Raw genomic sequence first — 27,090 nt, 5'->3', positions numbered from 1 at the left:
TGGGCCCCGAGAAGGCCGAAAGATAACATGGGCTGAAAATGGCCCAACGGAATAATGGGCCGTTAATGGGTATAAAGTCATACACTGTTCATTACGGGCCAGTTTCACCATGTGCCACTAATGGGTATAAAGTGATACACTGTTCATTACGGGCCAGTTTTACCATGGGTCGTTAATGGGCTGAGAGTAATAAGGGCCTCATATGGGCCGAAAGATGTCATGGGCCATACACGGGCCGGAAGTTAAAACGGGCTGGAATTATATTGGTCGGCCCAGATGACGCTACTGGGCCTAATTTGGATAGGCCGTAAACAGGCCCTGGGTTAGCAGGCTGTAAATGGGCTATATGCGAACAAGCCGTTAACAGGCTTGCCGTGGGCCGGCCCACCACCTTTTAACCAAGTCAAACGGGCCGGCCTTTTCACAGGAATGGGCCTCTATTGGGCCATGCCACGTGTCGATGTAGCATAGGCGCTTTGGGTCCAATGAGTGGATGACATCTGTCCCAACGGTGAGCCGACACGTCTTTCCTCCAGCCAATGACGATTTTACACGTGGAAAATCCCCATCGGTCGGGGCTGTTAATGGGTTATCGGATCCAAAACCGGACCCGATAGCTTAACGGCGTTCCGTTATGGTGGATGCCACGTGTCGGTCACCCTTGACGAAAGCACTTCTGTGATGCGCGATTTATCGTCATGGAAGTGAACACTTCCGTGATGATAATTTTGGTAATGTCATGGAACACTTCTACGAAAGAACAGGTATGACTATCTTGATTCTGTCATAAATTTGTCATGGATGTACATGCATGATAGAAAACGTGACCTACTGTGACAAACACGTATCATCACGGAAGTGTATTTTTTTGTAGTGCTGTGATATTCAATACAATGTTCTCCTCAATGTTCTTGGAGATCTATTCGATGTAATTACTTTTTGCGGTGTGTTTGTTGGGATCCGATGAATTTTGAGTTTATGATTAGATTATCTATGAATATTACTAGATTCTTCTCTCAAATCTTTTATGCATGATTATTATATCTTTGTATTTCTCTTCGATCTATTGATTTGGTTTGGCAAACTAGATTGTATTTTCTTGCAATGGGAGAGGTGATTTGTGATGGGTTGAATCTTGCGGTGATCTATATCCTAGTGACAGAAGGGGACAAGACACATATTTGTATTGTTGCCATTAAGGATAAAATGATGGGGTTTATTCACGTGTGAGTTCACTTTGTCTACATCATGTCATCTTGCTTAAGGCGTTACTCCATTCTTTATGAACTTAATCCTCCTGGATAGCGGTCGATGTATGGAGTAATAGTAGTAGCTGCATGTAGGAGTCAGTCTACTTGTCTCGGACGTGATGCCTATATACATGATCATTGCCTTGGATATCGTCATGATTATTTGCTTTTCTTTCAATTGCCCAATAGTAATTTGTTTACCCACCATATGTTATTTTCAAGAAAGAAGTCTCTAGTGAAAACTATGGGCCAGGTCTATTTTTATCATAAATTAAACTCCGAAAGTACCTTGTTGCAATTTTATTTACATTATTTTATTTTGTATTTTCGTTCTGTCTATCTATCACTATGAGATTTGATCCCTACAATTAACCACCGAGGGATTGACAACCCCTTATTCGCGTTGGGTGCAAATATTTGTTATTTTGTGTGCAGGTACTGCTAATGAAGTGTTGTGTGGTTCTCCTACTAGATTGATAACCTTGGTTCTTAACTGAGGTAAATACTTCTATCTATTGTACTGCATCATCCTTTCCTCTTATAGGAAATCCCAATGTGACTCACAAGTAGCAGGAAGAATTTCTAGTGCCGTTGCAGGGGAGACAACATCAACATCTATCAAGTACCATTGCATAAACTTTCATCTCCTTGCATTTATAGTATTTGCCATTTGCCTCTCAATTTCATCTCCGCCACTTCTAAAACGTTTTCACAAAAATACAAAAGTATTTCTCGTTTGCCTTTTGTTTGCTTGCTAGTTTACTTGTTTGCCTAGTCACGATGTCTCAAGAAAATACCAAGTTGTGTGATTTTTCCAATACTAATAATAATGGTTTTATTAGTACTCCAATTGTTCCTCCGCCACTAGTGCGGAGTCTTGTAATATTAATGCTGCTTTGCTAAATCTTGTTATGAGAGAACAATTTTCCTATAGTCCTAATGAAGATGTCGCATCCCATCTTAACACTTTAGTTGAATTGTGTGATATGCAAAAGAGAGAAGATGTGGATAATTAAATTGTCAAAATTGAAATTATTTCCGGTCTCGCTACGAGATTGTGCTTAAACTTGGTTTTCATCCTTGCCACGAAATAGTATTGATTCTTGGGATAAGTGTAAGGATGCTTTTATTGCCAAGTATTTTTCCTCCCGTAAAAATTATTTCTCTTAGAAATCAAATTATGAATTTTAGGCAACTTGAGCATGAACATGTTGCCCAATCTTGCTAAAGGATGAAATTAATGATAAGAAATGCCCTACTCATGGCTTAAGTTTATGGATGATCATACAAAAATTTTATGGGATTGAACTTTCTTTCTAGATGCCTTTTTTATTCCGCCACAGATGGTACCTTTATGGAAATCACAATACGAGAATTTATAAAATTGCTTGATAATGTTATGGCAAATTATTCACAATGGCATCCTGAAAGAACCTCTAATAGTAAAAAAAGTGAATTATGTTGAAGAAATTAGTACTTTGAGTAAAAAAGCAGGTGCGCTTATGAAAATGGTTTCTTGTAAAAGTGCTCATATTGATCCTAATGATGCGCCATTGTCTACTTTAATTTTGTCTTGTGAAATAATTTCAATACTAACACTTATAGAGGTAATTTTAATCTTAGGACGTTTCCTAGAAATTCCTCTAATAATTATGGAAATTCCAATGGAAATTGTTATAATAATAATAGGTTGCCCTCTGATCTTGAAATTGATATTTATTAATTTATTAATGCTTAAAAAGTTTTCAACACTATGATAGAAGAAAAATTGAGTAAACTTGATGATATGGCGTGTCGTCATGTCCCAAAATATTCAATCTAAACTTTTGCCACACAAGATCGATATTAATGAATAAATTAAATATATTTATGTCTCCATGGATGAAATTAAAGAAAGAACCGCTAGGTTGAGGGCTAAGCGAGAATTCTTAGAAAAAGCGATTCCGCCCGGTTTTTATCGTAGTAATGATGAAGATATTAAAATGATTGGTGTTACACCCATTGATTCTTTGTTTAGCAATATTAAACTTGATAAAAAGGGGACTGAAGAAGAGTCAACTTTAGCTAGAAGGCATCCCAATAGTTCAGAGGGAGAAAATCTTAATGATTAAATTGATAAAGGTGGGCTTGGAGAGGTAAAAACTTTAAATAGTATGTGCCCACTCTTTTGTATTTCAACGATTTTAATTATGATAGTTGTTCTTTAGCTGAGTGTATTTCCTTGTTGCAATCCATGCTAAATTCACCTAACGCTTATGAACAAAATAAGGCTTTTACTAAAGATATTGTAGAAGTGGTGACGAAAGCTTTAGAAGAAAATCTAGAATTGAAGGTTTCAATACCTAGGAAATTATATGATGAGTGGGAACCTACCAGTAAAGTTAAAATTAAAAATTATGAGTGCAATGCTTTACGTGATTTGGGTGCTAGAGTTTCCACAATAACCAAAATCTTTATGTGATGTGCTAGGTTTTACTAGTATTGATGAATGTTCTCTTAATTTGCACTTAGCGGATTCCACTATTAAGAAACCTTTGGATAGAATAAATGATGTTTATTATTCATGCAAATAGGAATTATGCCCATTGATTTCATTTTGCTTGATATTGATTGCAGTCTGTCTTGTCCCATAATACTTTATAGGCCTTTCGTGCGAACCATAGGTGCTATTATTGATATGAAAGAAGGAAATATAAATTTTCAATTTACTTTAAAGAAGGGTATGGAATACTTACATAGAAAGAGAATTAAGCCACCTTATGAATTTATTATGAGGGCCAGCTATGGAGTTAATTTGAAAGATGACAACACTTGAAACTATGCATTATGCCTAGCTAGGGGCGTATGTCGGATTACGGGTTCCGGCAATACCCTTGAGGTTTGAACTCTGGGTGCACATGAAGATCTCTCTCCCCCTAGCTCACACTCTCACAACGATCTCAAAGCCTAGCTTGCCAAACCCGAGGAACAAGAGACACAAGAGTTTATACTGGTTCAGGCCACCGTTGAGGTGTAATACCCTACTCTAGTGTGGTGTGGTGGATTGCCTTGTAGGCTGGGGATGAACAAGTCAAGGGAAGAATAGCCTCCTGAGGAGAGGTGTTCTTCAGCTTGGTGAGCTTGTGTGGTGGTCTTGGTGGAATGGATCCAGTCCAAGATGAGCCGATCCCTTAATATGGTAGTGGCTAGTCCTATTTATAGAGGCCCTGGTATCGGTGTTAAAACCGACAGATCTCGGGTAGGGGGTCCCGAACTGTGCGTCTAAGGATTGATGGTAACAGGAGACAAGGGACACAATGTTTTACCCAGGTTCCGGCCCTCTTGTTGGAGGTAATACCCTACGTCTTGCTTGATTGACTTTGATGAGTATAGGGGTTACAAGAGTTGATCTACCACGAGATCATAATGACTAAACCCTAATTGTCTAGCCTGTACGATTATGATTGCCTCTATGGACTAAACCCTCCGGTTTATATAGACACCAAAGGGGCTAGGGTTGTACAGAGTCAGTTTACAGAGAAAGGAATATTCATATCCGCATGCTAAGATTGCCTTCCATGCCAAGGAGAGTCCCATCCGGACACGGGAGGAAGTCTTCTGTCTTGTATCTTCATGGCCCACTAGTCCGGCCCATGTCATATTGTCAGGATGCCCGAGGACCCCTTTATCCAGGACTCCCTCAGTAGCCCCTGAACCATGCTTCAATGACGATGTGTCCGGCGCGCAGATTGTCTTCGGCATTGCAAGGCGGGTTCCTCCTCTGAATACTTCAAAGTAGTCCTTGAACAAAGAACGTGTCTGGCTATGTGAAACAAAACCACATATAATAGGATATAATATTTAATAAGTCCCATCTACTGACGTCTTTCGAGGCGAGATGTTACGTCCCCTGCCTGGTTATTATTTTGAACCGTCTTTCAACTTCTCGCTGCACATTATGAGACACGGTCTTTACTGGCACATCTTATCAAAACAGATATCGTGCCCGCTTATCATGGGATTCTTATCAATACGGGCGTGGGTAATCCAACCGTGTTGTTTGCACGATCCCTTGGGAATAGGCGAGCTTTAAAGCCCGTGAGGAGGCGTTCGATATTCATCGCCTTTATAAAGGGATACAGACCCACCATTCTCCCCCACGCTTACCTCTTCCTCAGCCCTTCCAGCCCCGAGCTCCAGCGCCCAGGTCCCGATTTCTTTCATTGCTACCAAGCCCTCTAGTCATGTCCGAATCTAGCTCCCAAGGCAGGTGGACGGCCTCCTCGGTTACCGAGGAAGATATCACGAAGCTCCGAGAGGCGAGGTATCTGACCGCGGAAATCCCCCACAGGCTCCCTACAAAGGAGCAGGTTAACCCCACTCCAAAACCTGGTGAGAGGGTTGTGTTCATATATCACTTTATCCGCGGGCTAGGGTTTGCTCTCCACCCCTTCGTTCGCGGCCTTATGTTCTATTATGGGCTAGATTTTCACGACATAGCCCCAGACTCCTTTCTCCACATCTCGGTGTTCATCATTGTGTGTGAAGCCTTTCTCCGCATCCCCCCACACTTCGGCCTATGGATCAAGACCTTTAGTGTGAAGCCGAAGATAATCAACGGGGAGCTGGCAGAGTGTGGCGGCGCTACGGTGTGTAAGCTTGCCAATACTGTCTGGCCAAAAGGCACCTTCTCGGAAACCTCCAACTTATGGCAGCAGGAGTGGTTTTACATCACCAAACCTCGCGGTACCAAATGGGCAGCCACGCCTGCATTCTGATCTGGCCCTCCATTGCAACTCGCATCATGGATTAATAAGGGGCTTGACTGGGGATTGACAGATGAAGTGCAGATGCTGCAAAGTCGTATCCAGAGCATCCTTGAAAAGGACACCAGCCTCATTAACATGATCCAGGTGATGCTAGTCCACCGGGTTCTCCCGTGTCAGCGACGACCTCTCCGCATGTGGGAGTTCAAACCAGAAGGGCCATGGACCCTTCAGCAATTCTTTAACACAACGCACAAAGGGATGTGGAAACTATTCTTCAAGGCTCAAAAGCAGTGGTCGGACACATCCGAGGACATCGGCCTCGACTACAATCATCTGGATACCCCGGTAAGTACCCAACTTCTGAACGCAATTCGGTTAATTATCTCATAGTGGTGTACTATGAAACCTATCTTCAACCAGGGATGGATAAAGAAGGCGGAGCGAGTCAGGTGTTCGGCTCCACTTCCCAAAGACTCAGTTGATCCTGTGTTAACGAGGATTCTGGCCCTGGCGCCGTATCAAATGCCAGCAAGGGAGGAAAATAGCAAGAGGGCTGAATATGGCCTCCCCTCTAAAGGTGTACTAGACGCTACGTCCGGGGAGGCTGAAGCTCCCTCTTCTGAAGATGAAGACAAAGGGGAAGAAGAAGAAAGGGAAATCCCTTCCCCCATGGGAAGAAAAGGACTGCCCCCGAAGGCTTGGAGGTGGATGCACCCAAGAGAGGGAAGATTTCTCTGTCATATGGTTCGGGTTCGGAGGATGATGTCGACATAGAGCTCCTTTTTAGGGACAAGCCCTTTGTCGTATGTAAGTAAACAAGGATGCTCTAGACATATCCCGTTCTTTTTGGTTTTGCAAGTGTAACATTTAAACCATATGTTCGCAGTCCCGCCCGTTATCTACCTCCACAATCCTCCTCTCCGGGGACTTGCCTCCGGAGGTGATGGAAAGCGAGACGCCTCCACAATCTTCACCACCCCTAAGGGCGGACAACTTCGAGGTGTCGTCCTAAAAGATCTCCCCTGGCCATCTAGCAGCGTGGGGGATAGAGGAGACAGCACCCGAAGGTGATATTTCGACCGTCAAGGATCCAAGGGAGGCGGTCCCTGCAGGGACCAATAATATGGGCCCCGTACTATCCAATTTAAAGCCGGAGACGACCCTAGGGTCGAGTAAGCATACCCTTTTGGAGGGAGTTTGTACTCCCACGGCAGCCTCCGGGAATTCGGAGGCGCCGGATACACTGATGGGCACATTGCAAAGTGCATCCATCGCCAAGGAACATCATACCTTAATGGGTACGGTAGTTGAGAGGATTCTGTCCGCGAGAAGCGGATTGAACGAAGCCTTCACGAGCCTGCTGAGAGGCTTCGAGGTATGCAATGTAATAACTACTCTTTTCATGCAAAAATGTGCCTGTGTATAGATAGTAGCCTCTGAGACTCTGGTCGTCTTCCACAGGGAGGCGATCAGAGGATCAAAAAGGATTTTCTCAGGAAGTAACATGATTAATTTGAAAATAGGCTGTTATGTCAAAGGCGACTGCCCAAGCCACGGAAATTGCATATTTAAAGCAGAAACTTGAATTAGATGATGAAGACATTACCCATATTAACAGGCGGCTCGACGAGGCACAAGGTATGTTTTGGGACCACCTGCTTACGCATGTATAATAGTATGAGCACGAAGCTGAAAACTATACAATGTGATATGCATGACTGTAGATGGTGCTACCGCGATTGAGACCCTGCGAGATGAGCTTGCCCGGGCCAAGGAGCAGGCCAGAGTGAGTAATGCGGCTGTCTAGAAGGCCGCTGCTGATTTAAAGGCCGAACGGGCCACTCAACGCCAGTGCGAGGAGAGAATATCTGTCATGGAGCGCGAGCTATAGGATGCCACTGTCAAGTGTAAGTCACTCGAAGCGGATAACAAATCCAAGGCTGGCGAACTCGACAAGGCCTTACAAGAGGCGAGAGAAGCACGGTCCAAGTCTAGAGCAGCTTGGGAGGAGATTCGGCAAGGTGGGGAGATAGCGGCTGGTAAGACATTTCTCTTACAGACTAAATTTGGCGACCCGAAGTATGCTCTGCTTAATCAATTGTGGAGTTCTCCAGACGCGTTCTTGGACCTGCCGAAGAGTGTCTCCGATGCGGCGCAGTTCTTCCAAGAACGGGAGGGATGTTTTGCAGATAAGATTTTCTGGTCACAATTCAACATGACACGGCATCAGGTGTTGCCAAACGAACAGATGGCACGGTGGTCCGAGCTCCACAAGATGTCCGGAGCTGCCATGAAGGAGGTCGTGGTCCGGCTATGGCCCGTTGAGCCCATTCCGAACAGCTATTTCAGTTTGGAGCAGCGACTTGTTGATGCAGTGCTGCGTATCAACGCCGTCGAGCGGTCGGTGTTGGTAGAAGGTGCTCGGATGGCCTTCGCCCACGTCACGATGTACTAGGCAAAGATGAAAGCCGCCGATGTTGTGGCTAAAGGCCCGCCCAGTGGCAAGGACCACCGCACGCTGGAGTATTATGTGGACGATGTCCTAGAGGGCGCCCGCTTGATAGAGGGCCAGTTCTCGAAGGACATAATGTTCGAATAGATGCACTGTAATTGAAAAGGAAGTTGTCTCTGAATGCATCCTCCAGGTCCTCACAACTACTAATAGAATTTTCTGGTAGGCTGTTCAGCTAGTGTCGTGCTGGTCCTTTGAGCTTTAGCGGGAGGTACTTCATGGCATGGAGATCATCATCGCGAGCCATATGAATATGGAGAATAAAGTCCTCAATCCATACTGCGGGATATGTTGTTCCATCATATGATTCGATATTCACGGGTTTAAACCCTTCTGGGAATTCATGCCCCATCGTTAGTGAAGAAGAGGGGGTGTGCGGAACCTCTATATCGGGCCAAGTCGTGACGCAGCTCGGATGTAGTCCATCTATGATTTTCAGCTCGGGGGTGGTTATGCTTGTCGCGCCCGGCTAGATGGCCATCCTTGCGCGTCGAGGCGCGCTCCCGTGATCCGTAGATCGATCTGGTCTGACTTGCTCTATTTTCCAAGTTCTGTCGTAGATCGTACGTATGTCCCCGAGATGTTGTGTCTCTACTTTTTCGGCGAGGTAGCGCGGGCTGGTGTCCGGCTTGAGTTGCAATTTTATCATGGCCATGTGGTGGCTGGTCGGCTTCATTACGTGATGATGGTATGGGCTCCAACGCCTCGTCATCGAATTGAGGTAGCAGCTTGCACTTCGGGTAACTCTTGGTTGGGCGCTCGAGGCCGTATTCCTCGGCTGCCAGGACGTTAGTCCACCAGTTGTTGAACAGATCTTGGTCAGCTTGGAGCTGCTACTGCTTCTTTTTCAGGCTCCTTGCAGTGGCTATTAGCCTGTGCCTAAAGCGTTCCTGCTCAAGGGGTTCCTCAGGCACGATAAAGTCTTCATCGCTGAGGCTCACCTCCTCCTCGGAGGGTGGAAGATAATTACTATCCTCCGAGTCTTCATTTATAGCATGGTTATCAGGGCTAATTTGCCCATCTTCCCGATCGTCCTGTTCGGAGGTTGGCTCGATGGGGTCTTCTTGGTATTCGGCGTCGTCCGGAGTGTTGTTCTCTCCAGTGCCAGTATTGCTGTCTTTTTCACGGTGTGATTTAGAGCGGCACCGCTGACGTCGGTGCTTTGGTTGAGTCTCAGGAGGTATATCCTCGACTGGATTTTTCTCGTTAACGTCATTATCCTCTTTGGGTGTATCCACCATATACACATCATACGAAGAGGTGGTCGTCCATCATCCGGTAAACGGCATGTTTTGGGCCTGCTCTTCTCTGGCATTGCCGTCCGTACCATCGATGTCTTCGGAGCCGTAATCGAGCATGTCACTTAAGTCCTCGATAGTGGCTATGAAGTGGGTGGTGGGTGGGATGTAAAATTCCCCGCTCTCAGCCCCTAGTCCGGGCTGGGCGTAGTTCGGACGTTAATCCTCTGTAATGATGAGAGATCGCGTTAATTCCAGAGCCTCGCTTAAAGGCAAGGTTCGGTCAGGAAGAAGAGAGATCATGGATTGCCGCGAGAAGGAAACTCTTTGGCTGAGCTCACACGATGATGACTCTAAGGGTTTGGGGCCAGCACTCGGAGAGGAGTCCGGCTTCGTGATGATTGCCGGTGATACTGCTTCCTCCGGCTCTCCCGTACTAGGCTTAATAGGAGCAGAGAGTCCGGCGGGCTCGCAAAATCCCGTCTTCGGACATAGAGACGCACTCCGGATTTAAGGACAGAGCGGAGGTTGCGGTCGTGAACCCTTGGAAGATCAAGTCTCCTCGGATATCAGCGACATAATCCAGATTCCAAAACTAATCTGGTGACCTGGGGCGTAGCTGTCGATCTGCTCTAGATGGCCAAGCGAGTTGGCCCGCAGTGCGAAGCCACCAAACACAAAGATCTGGCCGGGGAGAAAGACCTCCCTCAGGGCCGCTTTGTTGTAGATGACTAACGGAGCCATCGAACCTTCTGGCGACGACACGGCAGAACTCTCAATGAAAGCACCAATGTCGGTGTCAAAACCGCAGATCTCGGGTAGGGGGTCCCGAACTGTGCATCTAAGGATTGATGGTAACAGGAGACAAGGGACACAATGTTTTACCAAGGTTCGGGCCCCTTGATGGAGGTAATACCCTACATCTTGCTTGATTGACTTTGATGAGTATATGGGTTACAAGAGTTGATCTACCACGAGATCGTAATGACTAAACCCTAATTGTCTAGCATGTATGATTATGATTGCCTCTATGGACTAAACCCTCCGGTTTATATAGACACCGGAGGGGGCTAGGGTTGTACAGAGTCGGTTTACAGAGAAAGGAATATTCATATCCGCACGCTAAGCTTGCCTTCCATGCCAAGGAGAGTCCCATCCGGACACAGGAGGAAGTCTTATGTCTTGTATCTTCATGGCCCATTAGTCCGTACCATGTTATATAGTGTGGAGCCCGAGGACCCATTTATCCAGGACTCCCTCACCTGGTCCTCTCCCCAAATGTTTAGGCAGGAAGGGATCCCACAACGGCCAATTTGAAGGGGGGCAGCTAGTACAAGCCATCCTGACAAAAGGTGGTCTTCGCCTGCAAAAGGCTCTGGTGGTGACGCTGTCGTGGGCTCCGTGATGACCTCCATCTTGCCGTTCTACTGGTCTTGGTCTCATTGCACCGATATGTAAACATTTTCCTGATGCCTCGGGACTCCCCGCCTGCTCCTGCCTCTTTAGCACCGAAGAGGAAACTGGCACTCTATGCCCGCTGGCGTCCGCCTGGCCTTGGTCGTCATGGCTCACGTCACGGAAACCTCACGAGGTGCCCCTCGCCTTGATCTCTCCGCTCCTCGCGAGCCAGCCTAGTGAGGCTGCCCCTGAGGAGGTCTTGTGTCGTCCGCCTCATGAGGCTTGGCCCCTCGCGAGGGTCTTGAGTGTTGGTTGATGAAGATGGGCCGTACCAGGCCGCTGATGGAGCCACGCTTTGGGCCGCATGCAAGCAAGTCCGGGTACCCCCCGTTCTCAGCTGCAATGGCCACTATATGCTCCTTGGTGCGGAGGAAGCGTTCCCTGTTTCCATTGATTGTAATGACGCCGCGTGACCCGGGCATCTTGAGCTTCGAATAGGCGTAATGTGGGACCGCGTTGAAGCGGGCAAATGTAGTTCGTCCGAGCAGTGCGTGATAGCTGTTGTGAAAGGGGACGATGTGGAAGATCAAGTTATCGCTTCGAAAGTTGTCCAGTGAGCCGAAGACTACTCCCAGCGTGATTGAGCCTGTACAGCGGGCCTCTTTTCCAGGTATTACTCCTTTGATGGTAGTTCTAGTGGGTTTGATATTCGACGAATCAATACCCATTTTGCGGATAGTGTCCTGATAAAGTACATTGAGACTGCTGCCACCATCCATGAGGACTCGCGTAAGATGGAAACCACTGATGATTGGATCGAGGACCAAGGCTACCGAACTTCCATGATGGATGTTGGGCGGGTGGTCCTTTCGATCGAAGGTAACCGGACAAGCCGACCATGGGTTAAATTTGGGGACGACCGTCTTCTTGGCATAGACATCCCGTAGTGCGTGTTTGTGCTCCCTCCTGGGGATATGTGTGGCATTTATCATATTCACTATTTTTACTTCGGGGGGAAATTGCTTTTGTCCCCCTTTGTTCGGCTGACGAGGCTCTTGGTCATCGTCGTCGCTTGGCGACCCCTTTCCCTTGTGTTCGGCGTTAATCTTACCGGCTTGTTTGAAGACCCATCAATTTATGTTGGTGTGGTTGGCGGGTTTATTGGGGTGTCATGAATCTGGCAAGGCCGATCAAGTATTCTATCTAGACTGGATGGGCCATCTCTGTTTGCCTTGAATGGATTTTTTCGTTGACCGGGTTTGGAGCCGCTGAATCCGGCGTTAACTGTCGTGTCTTGCGTTCCTTCATTATTGTTTCGATGCTTGTGCTTGTCGCATTGTGGCTTGCCATTGCCGTCCCTGGCTTCGAAGGTACCAGAGTTGCTGGTGCTATTGCTTCTGTGAGCGAGCCAGTTGTCTTCTCCCGCGCAAAAAAAGTTCATAAGTGCGGTGAGGGCTGCCATGGACTTCGGCTTTTCTTGGCCAAGGTGTCGGGCGAGCCACTCGTCTCATACGCTATGATTGAAGGCCACCAGGGCTTCTGCGTCCGAACAATCCACAATATGGTTCCTTTTGATTAGGAACCTTGTCCAAAACTATCGGGTCGATTCCCCGGTTTGCCGGATTATCTGGATAAGGTCATCGGCGTCTGGGGGCCGAACATAGGTACCCTGGAAGTTGTCTCTGAATGCATCCTCCAGGTCCTCCCAACTACCAATAGAATTTTGTGGTAGGTTGTCTAGCCAGTGACGTGTTGGTCCTTTGAGCTTTAGCGGGAGGTACTTGTTGGCATGGAGATCATCACCGTGAGCCATATGAATATGGAGAATAAAGTCCTCAATCCATACTGCGGGATATGTTGTTCCATCATATGATTCGATATTCACGGGTTTAAACCCTTCTGGGAATTCGTGCTCCATTACTTTGTCAGTGAAGCAGAGGGGGTGTGCGGAACCTCTATATCAGGCCAACTCGTGACGCAGCTCGGATGTAGTCAGTCTGCGGTTTTCAGCTCGGGGGGTGGTTATGTGATATGTCTCCAACATATCTATAATTTTTGATTGCTCCATGCTATATTATCTACTGTTTTGGGCAATATTGGGCTTTATTATCCACTTTTTTATTACTTTTGGGACTAACCTATTAACCGGAGGCCCAGCCTAGATTTGCTGTTTTACGCCTATTTCAGTGTTTTGAAGAAAAGGAATATCAGACGGAGTCGAAACGGAACGAAATCAACTGGAGAAGTTATTTTTGGAAGGAAACACACCTGATGGACTTGGACCCCACGTCAGAAGATACGGGAGCTGCCCACGAGGGTGGGGGCGCGCCCACCCCCGTAGAGCACGCCCCCCTGCCTCGTGGGGCCCCCGTGGCTCCCCTGACGTGCTTCTTGTGCCTATATAACTCCATATACCCTAAAAACTTCCAGAACGCAACATACATTGGGAGTTCCGCCGCCAGAAGCCTCCGTAGCCACCAAAAACCAATCTAGACCCGTTCCGGCACCCTGCCGGAGGGGGCAATCCTTCTCCGGTGGCCATCTTCATCATCCCGGTGCTCTCCATGGCGAGGAGGGAGTAGTTCTCCCTCGGGGCTGAGGGTATGTACCAGTAGCTATGTGTTTGATCTCTCTCTCTCATGTTCTTGAGATGATACAATCTTGATGTATCGCGAGCTTTGCTATTATATTTGGATCCTATGATGTTTTCTCCCCCCTCTACTCTCTTGTAATGAATTGAGTTTCCCCTTCGAAGTTATCTTATCGGATTGAGTCTTTAAAGATTTCAGAACACTTGATGTATGTCTTGCCGTAGATATCTGTGGTGACAATGGGATATCACGTGATTCACTTGATGTATGTTTTGGTGACCAACTTGCGGGTTCTGCCCATGAACCTATGCATAGCGGTTGGCACACATTTTCGTCGTGATTCTCCGGTAGAACTTTGGGGCACTCTTTGAGGTCCTTTGTGTTGGTTGAATAGATGAATCTGAGATTGTGTGATGCATATCGTATAATCATGCCCACGGATACTTGAGGTGACATTGGAGTATCTAGGTGACATTAGGGTTTTGGTTGATTTGTATCTTAAGGTGTTATTCTAGTACGAACTCTAGGGCTGTTTGTGACACTTATAGGAATAGCCCAACGGATTGATTGGAAAGAATAACTTAGAGGTGGTTTCGTACCCTACCATAATCTCTTCGTTCGTTCTCCGCTATTAGTGACTATGGAGTGAATCTTTGTTGCATGTTGAGGGATAGTTTTATGATCCAATTATGTTAGTATTATTGAGAGGACTTACACTAGTGAAAGTATGAACCCTAGGCCTTATTTCCTATCATTGCAATGCCGTTTACGCTCACTTTTATCATTCATTACCTTGCTGTTTTTATAATTTCAGATTACAAATACCTTTATCTACTATCCATATACCACTTGTATCACCATCTCTTTGTCGAACTAGTGCACCTATACAATTTACCATTGTATTGGGTGTGTTGTGGACACAAGACACTCTTTGTTATTTTGTTGCAGGGTTGCTTGAGAGAGACCACCTTCATCCTACGCCTCCTACGGATTGATAAACCTTAGGTCATCCACTTGAGGGAAATTTGCTACTGTCCTGCAAACCTCTGCACTTGGAGGCCCAACAATGTCTACAAGAAGAAGGTTGTGTAGTAGACATCAAGCCCTTTTCAGGCGTCGTTGCCGGGGAGGTGAGTGCTTAAAGGTATATCTTTAGATCTTGCAATCGAGTCTTTTAGTTTCTTGTTTTATCAATAGTTTAGTTTATAAAAGAAAACTATAAAAATGGAATTGAGTTTGTCTCATACGCTTCACATTTTTAATATCTTTCGTAAGTATGATGGAAAGGATAATTGTGCTCAAGTGCTAGAAGAAGAAATATATATAATGTTTGGCACTAAATATTTAAATGATGAGCATGATTGCAATGTTGTTAGTATGAATTCCTTGAATATCCATGATGCTAATGATATGCAAAGCCACAAGCTTGGGGAAGCTATGTTTGATGAAGATGATATTTTTTGTCCCCCAAGTTTTGAGCAAATTTATTATGATGAAAGCATGCCTCCTATCTATGATGATTATTGTGATGACACGTATGCTTTAAAGAAGAATAATAACAATGAAACGTGTCATCTTGATTTCAATTTTCAATCCCACGATAGTTACTTTGTTGAGTTTGCTCCCACTACTATTAATGAGAAGAATTTTGCTTATGTGGAGAGTAGTAAATTTTCTATACTTGTAGATCATGAAAAGAATGCTTTAGGTGCTGGTTATATTGTTGAATTCATTCATGATGCTACTGAAAATTATTATGAGGGAGGAACATATGCTTGTAGGAATTTCAATAATATCAAGTTTCCTCTCTATGTGCTTAAAATTTTGAAGTTATGCTTGTTTTACCTTCCTATGCAAGTTGATTCTTGTCCCCACAAGTTGTTTACTCACAAAATCCCTATGCATAGGAAGCATGTTGGACTTAAATGTGCTAGTCATATTCTTCATGATGCTCTCTTTACGTTTCAATTCTTATCCTTTCTGTGAGCATCATTGAAATCATCATGCCTAGCTAGGGGCGTTAAACGATAGCACTTGTTGGGAGGCAACCCAACTTTATTTTCATTCCTTACTTTTTTTATCCTGTTTAGTAATAAATAATTCATCTAGCCTCTTTTTAAATGTGGTTTTATGCTTTTAATTAGTGTTTGTGCCAAGTAGAACCTTTGGGAAGACTTGGGGAAAGTCTTGTTGATCATGCTGTAAAAAACAGAAACTTTAGCGCTCACGAGAATTGCTGCCATTTTTATTTGGAGACTGCTATTTAGTTAATTCTTTTTGCAGATGATTAATAGAAAAATTACTCAGGTCCAGCAATTTATTTTATAATTGTATGAGTTCCAGAAGTATACGTTTTATCCAGATTACTACAGACTATTCTGTTTTTGACAGATTCTGTTTTTCATGTGTTGTTTACTTATTTTGATGAATCTATGGCTAGTAAAAGAGTTTATAAACCATAGAGAAGTTGGAATGCAGTAGGTTTAACACCAATATAAATAAAGAATGAGTTCATTACAGTACCTTGAAGTGGTGATTTATTTTCTTATACTAACGGAGCTTACGAGTTTTCTGTTAAGTTTTGTGTTGTGAAGTTTTCAAGTTTTGGGTAAAGATTCGATGGACTATGGAATAAGGAGTGGCAAGAGCCTAAGCTTGGGGATTCCCGAGGCACCCCAAGGTAATATTCAAGGATAGCCAAGAGCCTAATCTTGGGGATGCCCCAGAAGGCATCCCCTCTTTCATCTTCGTTCATCGGTAAGTTTACTTGGAGCTATATTTTTATTCGCCACATGATATGTGTTTTGCTTGGAGCATCAATTTATTTTGTTAGTATTTGCTTGCTGTTATTTAGAACAATTTTTTGCATCTTTTATTTCAATAAAAATGGCATTGATAGCCTCTACTATGCCTATGTTACAAGTATACATGTTGCTGTTCGAAAACAGAAAGTTTACCGCTGTTGCAATAATTCCCTAGAAAATTCAGAATGTGGTAAAATGTTGAAACCTTTTGAATGTTAAGCTCTGATAAATTTAATACAGTGGGAATTTTATTTCATAATTTTTGGAGCTAGGGAAGTATGCATGTTGCAGCATTCTTTACAGACTATCCTGTTTAGGAAGATTGCTGTTATCTTTGCATTGTTTGCATATGTTTGCTTATTTAATGATTCTATTTGAGGATAGGACTATTAAATATGCAGAGACATTTAGTATTAAATGTTGAATAATAATTTTAGTGATTTGCTACAGTAGAGTATGATAAGGTTTTGGCAATGGTTTATACTAACTTATCTCACGAGTCCTTGTTGAGTTTTGTGTGGATGAAGCTTTTGAGATTTAGGGAGACCGTGATATGAGAGGAATTAAGGAGACACAAAAGCTCAAGCTTGGGGATGCCCAAGGCACCCCAAGATAATATTTCAAGAAGTCTCAACCGTCTAAGCTTGGGGATGCCCCGGTTGGCATCCCACCTTTCTTCTTCAACAACTATCGGTTAGTATTGGTTGATCCTAAGTTTTTGATTCTTCACATGATGTTTTCTATTCTTAGAATGTCATTTTATTTTGCTTTGCTTGCTGTTTGAATAAAATACTAAGATCTGAAATTATTAAATGTTAGAGAGTCTTCACGTAGTTGCATAGTTATTCGACTACTCATTGATCTTCACTTATATCTTTCAGAGTAGTTTGTCATCTGCTCTAGTGCTTCACTTATATCTTTTAGAGCATGGTGGTAGTTTTATTTTTAAGAAATAGATGAACTCTCATGCTTCACTTAGATTATTTTGAGAGTCTTAAATAGCATGGTAATTTGCTTAAAATCCTAATATGCTAGGTATTCGAGAATAATAAAATTCTCTTATGAGTCTGTTGAATACTACGAGAAGTTTGATACTTGATAATTGTTTTGAGATATGGAGATGGTGATATTAGAGTCATGCTAGTTGAGTGGTTATGAATTTGAGAAATACTTGTGTTGAAGTTTGTGATTCCCGTAGCATGCACGTATGGTGAACCATTAGGTAACGAAGTCGGAGCATGATTTATTTATTGATTGTCTTCCTTATGAGTGGCGGTCGGGGACGAGCGATGGTCTTTTCCTACCAATCTATCCCCCTAGGAGCATGCGCGTAGTACTTTGTTTCGATAACTAATAGATTTTTGCAATAAGTATGTGAGTTCTTTATGACTAATGTTGAGTCCATGGATTATACGCACTCTCACCCTTCCACCATTGCTAGCCTCTCTAGTACCGCGCAACTTTCGCCGGTACCATAAACTCACCATATACCTTCCTCAAAATAGCCACCATACCTACCTATTATGGCATTTCCATAGCCATTCCGAGATATATTGCCATGCAACCTCCCACCGTTCCAATTATTATGACACACTCCATCATTGTCATATTGCTTAGCATGATCATGTAGTTGACATTGTATTTGTGGCAAAGCCACCGTTCATAATTCTTTCATACTTGTCACTCTTGATTCATTGCACATCCCGGTACACCGCCGGAGGCATTCATATAGAGTCATAACTTTGTTCTAGTATCGAGTTGTATCATTGAGTTGTAAATAAATAGAAGTGTGATGATCATCATTCAATAGAGCATTGTCCCAAAAAAGAAGAAGAAAAGAGAAAGGCCATAAAAAAGAAAGGCCAAATAAAAAATAAAGGCCAAAAAAGGAAAGGCCAAATAAAAAATAAATAAATAAAAGGGACAATGCTACTATCCTTTTTCCACACTTGTGCTTCAAAGTAGCACCATGACATAGCGAGTCTCATATATTGTGCTTCAAAGTAGCACCATGTTCTTCATATAGAGAGTCTCATATGTTGTCACTTTCATATACTAGTGGGAATTTTTCATTATAGAACTTGGCTTGTATATTCCAATGATGGGCTTCCTCAAAATGCCCTAGGTCTTCGTGAGCAAGCGAGTTGGATGCATACCCACTAGTTTCTTTTGTTGAGCTTTCATATACTTATAGCTCTAGTGCATCCGTTGCATGGCAATCCCTACTCACTCACATTGATATCTATTGATGGGCATCTCCATAGCCCGTTGATACGCCTAGTTGATGTGAGACTATCTTCTCCCTTTTTGTCTTCTCCACAACCACTATTCTATTCCACCTATAGTGCTATGTCCATGGCTCACGCTCATGTATTGCGTGAAGATTGAAAAAGTTTGAGAACATCAAAAGTATGAAACAATTGCTTGGCTTGTCATCGGGGTTGTGCATGATTTAAATATTTTGTGTGGTGAAGATGGAGCCTAGCCAGACTATATGATTTTGTAGGGATAGCTCTCTTTGGCCATGTTATTTTGAGAAGACATAATTGCTTAGTTAGTATGCTTGAAGTATTATTATTTCCATGTCAATATGAACTTTTGTCTTGAATCTTATGGATCTGAATATTCTTGCCACAATTAAGAAGAATCACATTGAAATTATGCCAACTAGTATTCCACATCAAAAATTATCTTTTTATCATTTACCTACTCGAGGACGAGCAGGAATTAAGCTTAGGGATGCTTGATACGTCTCCAACGTATCTATAATTTTTGATTGCTCCATGCTATATTATCTACTGTTTTGGGCAATATTGGGCTTTATTATCCACTTTATATTACTTTTGGGACTAACCTATTAACCGGAGGCCCAGCCCAGATTTGTTGTTTTATGCCTATTTCAGTGTTTTGAAGAAAAGGAATATCAGACGGAGTCGAAACGGAATGAAATCAACTGGAGAAGTTATTTTTGGAAGGAAACACACCTGATGGACTTGGACCCCACGTCAGAAGATACAGGAGCTGCCCACGAGGGTGGGGGCGCGCCCACCCCCCTAGGGCGTGCCCCCTGCCTCGTGGGGCCCCTGTGGCTCCCGTGACGTGCTTCTTGTGCCTATATAACTCCATATACCCTAAAAACTTCTAGAACGCAACATAGATCGGGAGTTCCGCCACCAGAAGCCTCCGTAGCCACCAAAAACCAATCTAGACCCGTTCCGGCACCCTGCCGGAGGGGGCAATCCTTCTCCGGTGGCCATCTTCATCATCCTGGTGCTCTCCATGACGAGGAGGGAATAGTTCTCCCTCGGGGCTGAGGGTATGTACCAGTAGCTATGTGTTTGATCTCTCTCTCTCGTGTTCTTGAGATGATACGATCTTGATGTATCGCGAGCTTTGCTATTATATTTGGATGCTATGATGTTTTCTCCCCCCTCTACTCTCTTGTAATGAATTGAGTTTCCCCTTTGAAGTTATCTTATCGGATTGAGTCTTTAAAGATTTGAGAACACTTGATGTATGTCTTGCCATAGATATCTGTGGTGACAATGGGATGTCACGTGATTCACTTGATGTATGTTTTGGTGACCAACTTGCGGGTTCCGCCCATGAAGCCATGCATAGGGGTTGGCACACATTTTCATCGTGATTCTCCGGTGGAACTTTGGGGCACTCTTTGAGGTCCTTTGTGTTGGTTGAATAGATGAATCTGAGATTGTGTGATGCATATCGTATAATCATGCCCATGGATACTTGAGATGACATTGGAGTATCTAGGTGACATTAGGGTTTTGGTTGATTTGTATCTTAAGGTGTTATTCTAGTACGAACTCTAGGTCTGTTTGTGACACTTATAGGAATAGCCCAACGGATTGATTGGAAAGAATAACTTTGAGGTGGTTTCGTACCCTACCATAATCTCTTCGTTCGTTCTCCGCTATTAGTGACTTTGGAGTGACTCTTTGTTGCATGTTGAGGGATAGTTTTATGATCCAATTATGTTAGTATTGTTGAGAGGACTTACACTAGTGAAAGTATGAACCCTAGGCCTTATTTCCTATCATTGCAATACCGTTTACGCTCACTTTTATCATTCGTTACCTTGCTGTTTTTATAATTTCAGATTACAAATACCTTTATCTACTATCCATATACCACTTGTATCACCATCTCTTCGCCGAACTAGTGCACCTATACAATTTACCATTGTATTGGGTCTGTTGGGGACACAAGAGACTCTTTGTTATTTGGTTGCAGGGTTGCTTGAGAGAGACCATCTTCATCATATGCCTCGTACGGATTGATAAACCTTAGGTCATCCACTTGAGGGAAATTTGCTATTGTCCTACAAACCTCTGCACTTGGAGGCCCAACAACGTCTACAAGAAGAAGGTTGTGTAGTAGACATCATTATGCTTGTCAGGCCCGGCTAGATGGCCGTCCTCGCGCGTCGAGGCGCGCCCCCGCGATACGTAGATCGATCTGGTCTGACTTGCTCTATTTTCCAAGTCCTGTCGTAGATCGTGCGTATGTCCCCGAGATGTTGTGTCTCTACTTTTTCGGCAAGGTAGCGCGGGATGGTGTTCGGCTTGAGTTGCCATTTTATCACGGCCACGTGGTGGCATGTCGGCTTCATTATGTGCTGATGGTATGGGCTCCAATGCCTCATATTTGAATTGAGGTAGCAGCTTGCACTTCGGGTAACTCTTGGTTGGGCGCTCAAGGCCGTATTCCTCGGCTGCTAGGACGTTAGTCCACCTGTTGTTGAACAGATCTTGGTCAGCTTAGAGCTGCTACTGCTTCTTTTTCAGGCTCCTTGCAGTGGCTATTAGCCTGCGCCTAAAGCGTTCCTGCTCAAGGGGTTCCTCAGGCACGATAAAGTCTTCATCGCCGAGGCTCACCTCCTCCTCGGAGGGTGGAAGATAATTACTATCCTCCGAGCCTTCATTTTTATCATGGTTATCAGGGCTAATTTGCCCATCTTCCCGATCGTCCTGTTCGGAGGTTGGCTCGATGGGGTCTTCTTGGTATTCGGCATCGTCCGGAGTGTTGTTCTCTCCGGTGCCAGTATTGCTGTCTTTTTCACGGTGTGATTTAGAGCGGCGCCACTGATGTCGGTGCTTTGGTTGAGTCTCAGGAGGTATATCCTCGACTGGATTTTTCTCGTTATCGTCATTATCCTCTTTGGGTGTATCCACCATATACACATCATATGAAGAGGTGGTCGTCCATCATCCGGTAAGCGACGTGTTTTGAGCCTGCTCTTCTCTGGCATCGTCGTCCGTACCGTCGATGTCTTTGGAGCCGTAATCGAGCATGTCAGTTAAGTCGTCGACAGTGGCTATGAAGTGGGTGGTGGGTGGGATGTAAAATTCCCCGCTCTCAGCCCCTAGTCCAGGCTAGGCGTAGTTCGGGCGTTGCTCCTCTGTAATGACGAGGGATCGCATTAAGTCCAGAGCCTCGCTTAAAGGAGAGGTTCGGTCAGGAAGAAGAGAGATCATGGATTGCCGCGAGAAGAGAACTCTTCGGCTGAGCTCGAACGATGATGACTCTGAGGGTTTGGGGCCAGCACTCGGAGAGGAGTCCGGCTTCGTGATGATTGCCAGTGATACTGCTTCCTCCGGCTCTCCCGTACTAGGCTTAATAGCAGCAGAGAGTCCAGCGGGCTCGCAAAATCCCGTCTTCGGACATAGAGATGCACTCCGGATTTAAGGACAAAGCGGAGTTTGTGGTCGCGAACCCTTGGAAGATCAAGTCTCCTCGGATATCAGCGATATAATCCAGATTTCCAAAACTAATCTGGTGACCTGGGGCGTAGCTGTCGATCTGCTCTAGATGGCCAAGCGAGTTGGCCCGCAGTGCGAAGCCACCGAACACAAAGATCTGGCCGGGGAGAAAGACCTCCCTCAGGGCCGCTTTGTTGTAGATGACTAAGGGAGCCATCGAACCTTCTGGCGACGACACGACAGAACTCTCAATGAAAGCACCAATGTCGGTGTCAAAACCGGCAGATCTCGGGTAGAGGGTCCTGAACTGTGCATCTAAGGATTGATGGTAACAGGAGACAAGGGACACAATGTTTTACCCAGGTTCGGTCCCCCTTGATGGAGGTAATACCCTACGTCCTGCTTGATTGACTTTGATGAGTATAGGGGTTACAAGAGTTGATCTACCACAAGATCGTAATGACTAAACCCTAATTGTCTAGCATGTACGATTATGATTGCCTCTACGGACTAAACCCTCCGATTTATATAGACACTGGAGCGGGCTAGGGTTGTACAGAGTCGGTTTACAGAGAAAGGAATATTCATATCCGCACGCTAAGCTTGGCTTCCACGCCAAGGAGAGTCCCATCCGGACACGGGAGGAAGTCTTATGTCTTGTATCTTCATGGCCCATTAGTCCGTACCATGTTATATAGTGTGGACGCCCGAGGACCCCTTTATCCAGGACTCCCTCACTTGGTCCTCTCCCAAAATGTTTAGGCAGGAAGGGATCCCACAACGGCCAATTTGAAGGGGGACAACTAGTACAAGCCATCCTGACAAATGGTGGTCTTCGCCTGCGAAAGGCTCTGGTGGTGACGCTGTCCTGGGCTCCGCGATAACCTCCATCTTGCCGTCCTACTAGTCTTGCTCTTGTTGCACCATTATGGAAACATTTTCCTGATGCCTTGGGACTCCCCGCCTGCGCCTGCCTCTTTAGCACCAAAGAGGAAACTGGCACTCTATGCCCGCTGGCGCCCGCCTGGCCTTGGTCGTCATGGCTCACGTCACGGAAACCTCACGAGTTGCCCCTCTCCTTGATCTATCCACTCCTCGCGATCCAGCCTAGTGAGGCTGCCCCTAAGGAGGTCTTGTGCCGTCCGCCTCACGAGGCTTGGCCCCTCGCGAGGGTCTTGAGTGTTGGTTGATGAAGATGGGCCGTACCAGGCCGCTGATGGAGCCACGCTTTGGGCTGTAGGCAGGCAAGTCTGGGTACCCCCATTCTCAGGACGCCGACAGTAGCCCCCAGGCCCAAGGCGCGCTCGTGCTTGGCTTCACGGTGAAGCCACGGGTCAAGTGTGGAGCACCGCGGGCCCTAACAGCATGCGGCCTTGATTGACGCGTGGCGATTGACAGGACGTGGGCGTCTCCGCTTCCCCACGCTGCCTCGGCAACTGCCCGCCTTGACGAGTCCCTATTGCATGCATAAAAAGGTCATTATTACCTTAGATCATCGAGGCCGACGGTTGGCCTCCTCTTGGCTATAAATGGGAAGGGGGCGGATCCCCCGTCACCCATCTCTTCCTCCGCTCCTCCTGCTTCTCCTTCTTGTTCCTTGCTTCGCTGCTTCGCCGCATCATCCATGGCGCTGATACGGAGGTTCTCTGCCCCCGAGAAGGGAAAAGCCCCCGTGAAGAGCTTGGGCCTCTCCCGTCGAAGAAGAGGCTGGCTCGCTCGCGTGATGAGGTTGTGAGGCCGGAGGTGACAAGGCCCTGGCATGAGCGGCCTCCCCCGGCTATCCGCTGCCTTTGTACGCCCAGGCAGAGGGCTCCGAAGGAGGAAGTAGGGACCGATGCCCCTCGTGCCACGGCCACAGTGGTCATGCAGTGGCGGCGCGCGCTGCCGCCCCACGAACCCACGTCAAGGGCTCCACGCGAGAACTCGTGGTGTGGGCGAAGATGCCTCCACGCACGTGGACCGAGTTCCCACTGTTCTTTACCGAAGAGATGCCGTCGAGGGGGCCACTAGAGTTGTGGCTTCAGCACGCTGGGTGCGACACCCCGGCGAGAGGGGCGGAGGTTGAGGCCGTCTCCCCAGGCAAGGTCTTCATGACCCGCGGATGGGGTGAGGTCGCTTGCGTCTGCCGTGCGGAGGTGGCGCTCGCCATCCATTTCGAGTATGACGGCGCCTCCACGCTGTTCTTCAAGGTCTTCGACGAGGACAGCAATCTCCTGGAATGTTGTCCTGGAGGGGGCCGTCAGGAAGGTGCGGCGGCAGGCGCTCAGCCCGCCCTTGATCCCGCCGGCAGCTCCTCTAACAGGAGCGGTGGCTCCTGGTGGTCCAGCAACTCTCTCGAGCCTGACGAGAATCCGGAGACGAGCGACGACAGCTACGTGCCCCCGAGCTAGCGCCATGCCTAGAGCACAGCCGCGACGTCTGCCTGTCACCACCGTTGATCTGGATGGGGTTGGCGTCGGCCTCCCGTGGCCCACTGTTGATGATGGCGTTGGCGGTGACGCCTTTAGATAGGGCTCCTAGAAATCTTCTACTTTTGTTCCCTCGAGCAGTCGAGATAAACCCCATGGGGGCGTGTAAGGGAGATGTAATGTCTTTTGTTAATATACTGCTTATTATGAGGATCTACGACTGTGTGTCTTGCTTCAGCTCAGTCCCTCCTTTCTGACCTTGCGGTAGCTTGGTGCTCTACGCCAACAGGTCCCGGTCCCCAGGCAGGCTGCAACCGTCGCTGGTATGCCAGGTCGCGATGCCGTGGTTAAGGCCAGGAGGTGAGCGGCTTGAGGTACAGTAAGAGCTCCTGAGGCGCGATGCTCAAGAGGTCCCCTTTAGCGTGCAAGCGACTACCTGAAGGTAGGAAAGGAAGGTGGCATTGCCATAGCAAGGCTACAAGAGATGGGAATCATGTGTCGCAGTGCTTGGCTGATCTGGGTGCGAGACTTATCTTAGAGGTCCAAAGTTCATTCCTTGTGCCGCGCCAGCTTCGTGCGTCAACTGGGTCAAGCTCGCGCGAGCCTCCCCCTCCTTTCACGTCCTTCTATGTGCTCTGCATCCTTGGGTCTCGGCCCTCGGGCGAGCTCAGCCGACATTGGCATGCCAGGTTGTGATGCCATGGTCAAGGATAGGGGGTGAGGGCTGGAGAGCCAGTAAGAGTTCCCGAGTCACTATGCTCAGAAGCCCCCATTTAACGTGCAAGCGAACTGCATGAAAAAAGGAGGAGCCCGCGGTGCCGCCCGCCATCAGCCTCCGGGGGTTCCTGCAGGTTAGCACGAAGGAAGAATACAGGTTGCAACCACGCTTGCCGGTCTGCCACTGGTCATTCCACAAAAACATGAAGGCACTGAGGGCCTGGTGAGGTGACGTACGTGGGGCGTGCCGCGAGACAGAGCTCGACCGCTTAGATTTGTCAGCGTTGCAGGGATGGACCCAAGCACAAGCACCGTGCCAGCATGGGCAGCCCCCGTTGCAGGATGAGCAGGGGCCGATGGGCAGCGCGGGTGGCCGCGGCAAGCAGGTGATAATCATGAAATGACTCAAGCAAAGCGGCAGGTTAGCTCAGATAGATGCAAGAACGATACATGCCACTGGGATGGGCTCGAGCGGCCTAGGGATGATGCGGCCCGAGGGGCGCCCCCAGCAGGGTAAGCTAAAAATGCAAAAGGATACACGTCGCAGGGACGGATCCGTGCGACTTGGGGATGATGCAGCCCGGGGGGCGCCCACAACTGAATGAACTGGAAATAGTCACCTGATAACGCTACTAGAGTGATGTTGGAGTAGCCGATGATGCATGCCGGAGAGTCGTTCCTCACGAGCCGCCAGGGCCCTAAGCCTCAGGAGGCTCTGGGGGCCCGGGTGGTTCCTTGAGGACTGTCGCCATCTCCTCGAGGACGGCATGGTGCCTAGCCGCCTGAGCCGCCAGGATGCTCCGTAGGTGGCGCTGGAAGGTGACGGCCACGTTCGGCAAGCCGAATGGCATGCGAACGTAGCTGTGAGGTGGACCCTTACACCGACCAACACGTGATGGCCAGAAGCGCTCCTCAGATGCGGCCCTGTTGAGCCCTAAAATGTCTATGCAGCCGCGTAGCCCGCCGTCCTCGCTAGGATGGGGGGCTACGCCAGGTGGTTGGTGGCGGTCGCTACGTATGGCCCTTGCCTCTTGAAGCTCCTGGGTCGCCTTGCCGATGAACTCCTGAGCACCGGGTGCTCCTCGCCCAGTGCCCTCCTGAGGCAAACGCGCCACGAAGCACGCCTCCACATGGTGCCTGAGTGCCTCCCTCATGATGTTCTCTACGTCCGAGGCCCTCCAGAAGAGAGCCCCCGAGCCTTTCCCAAGGAGGGCGCCTGGCGTGCCTTCCTATGCGAGGGAGGGAGGTGCCTCAGATGTGGGCGCAGGTCCTGAGGTGGTGTCGCTGGAGATGCTGCTCTCCTGAGGCCCCGAGAGGAGTAGCTGCTTCTTGTTCTTGGGGATGGCCTCAGGACGGTACATGATGCCTTCGTTGTCAGGGTCCTCAATCGCATCGGCTTGGAAGGCGCACTCAAGGGAGCACACCGCATCTCTTTCTTCGCACGGGACCGTGATGATGCCTCCACTCCCTGGCATCTTGAGGATGTTGTAGCCATGGTGGGTCACTTCCATAAACTTGGCCAATGCTGGATACCCGAGGATGGCGTTGTACGGCAGACGGATGTGGGCAACGTCGAAATCGATGAGCTCGGTGCGGTAGTTGTTACGCTGGCTGAAGGTTACAGGGAGGCGGACCTGCCCTATCGGGGTGGTGGAGCCGTCGGTCACTCCTGAGAAAGGCTTGGTAGGCTGTAGCTGATCG

Source organism: Triticum dicoccoides, chromosome 5A (assembly GCF_002162155.2).
Source record: "Triticum dicoccoides isolate Atlit2015 ecotype Zavitan chromosome 5A, WEW_v2.0, whole genome shotgun sequence".
Lineage (NCBI taxonomy): Eukaryota > Viridiplantae > Streptophyta > Magnoliopsida > Poales > Poaceae > Triticum > Triticum dicoccoides.
The sequence above is the reverse complement of the archived record's forward strand: the minus strand, read 5'-3'. Positions refer to the sequence as shown.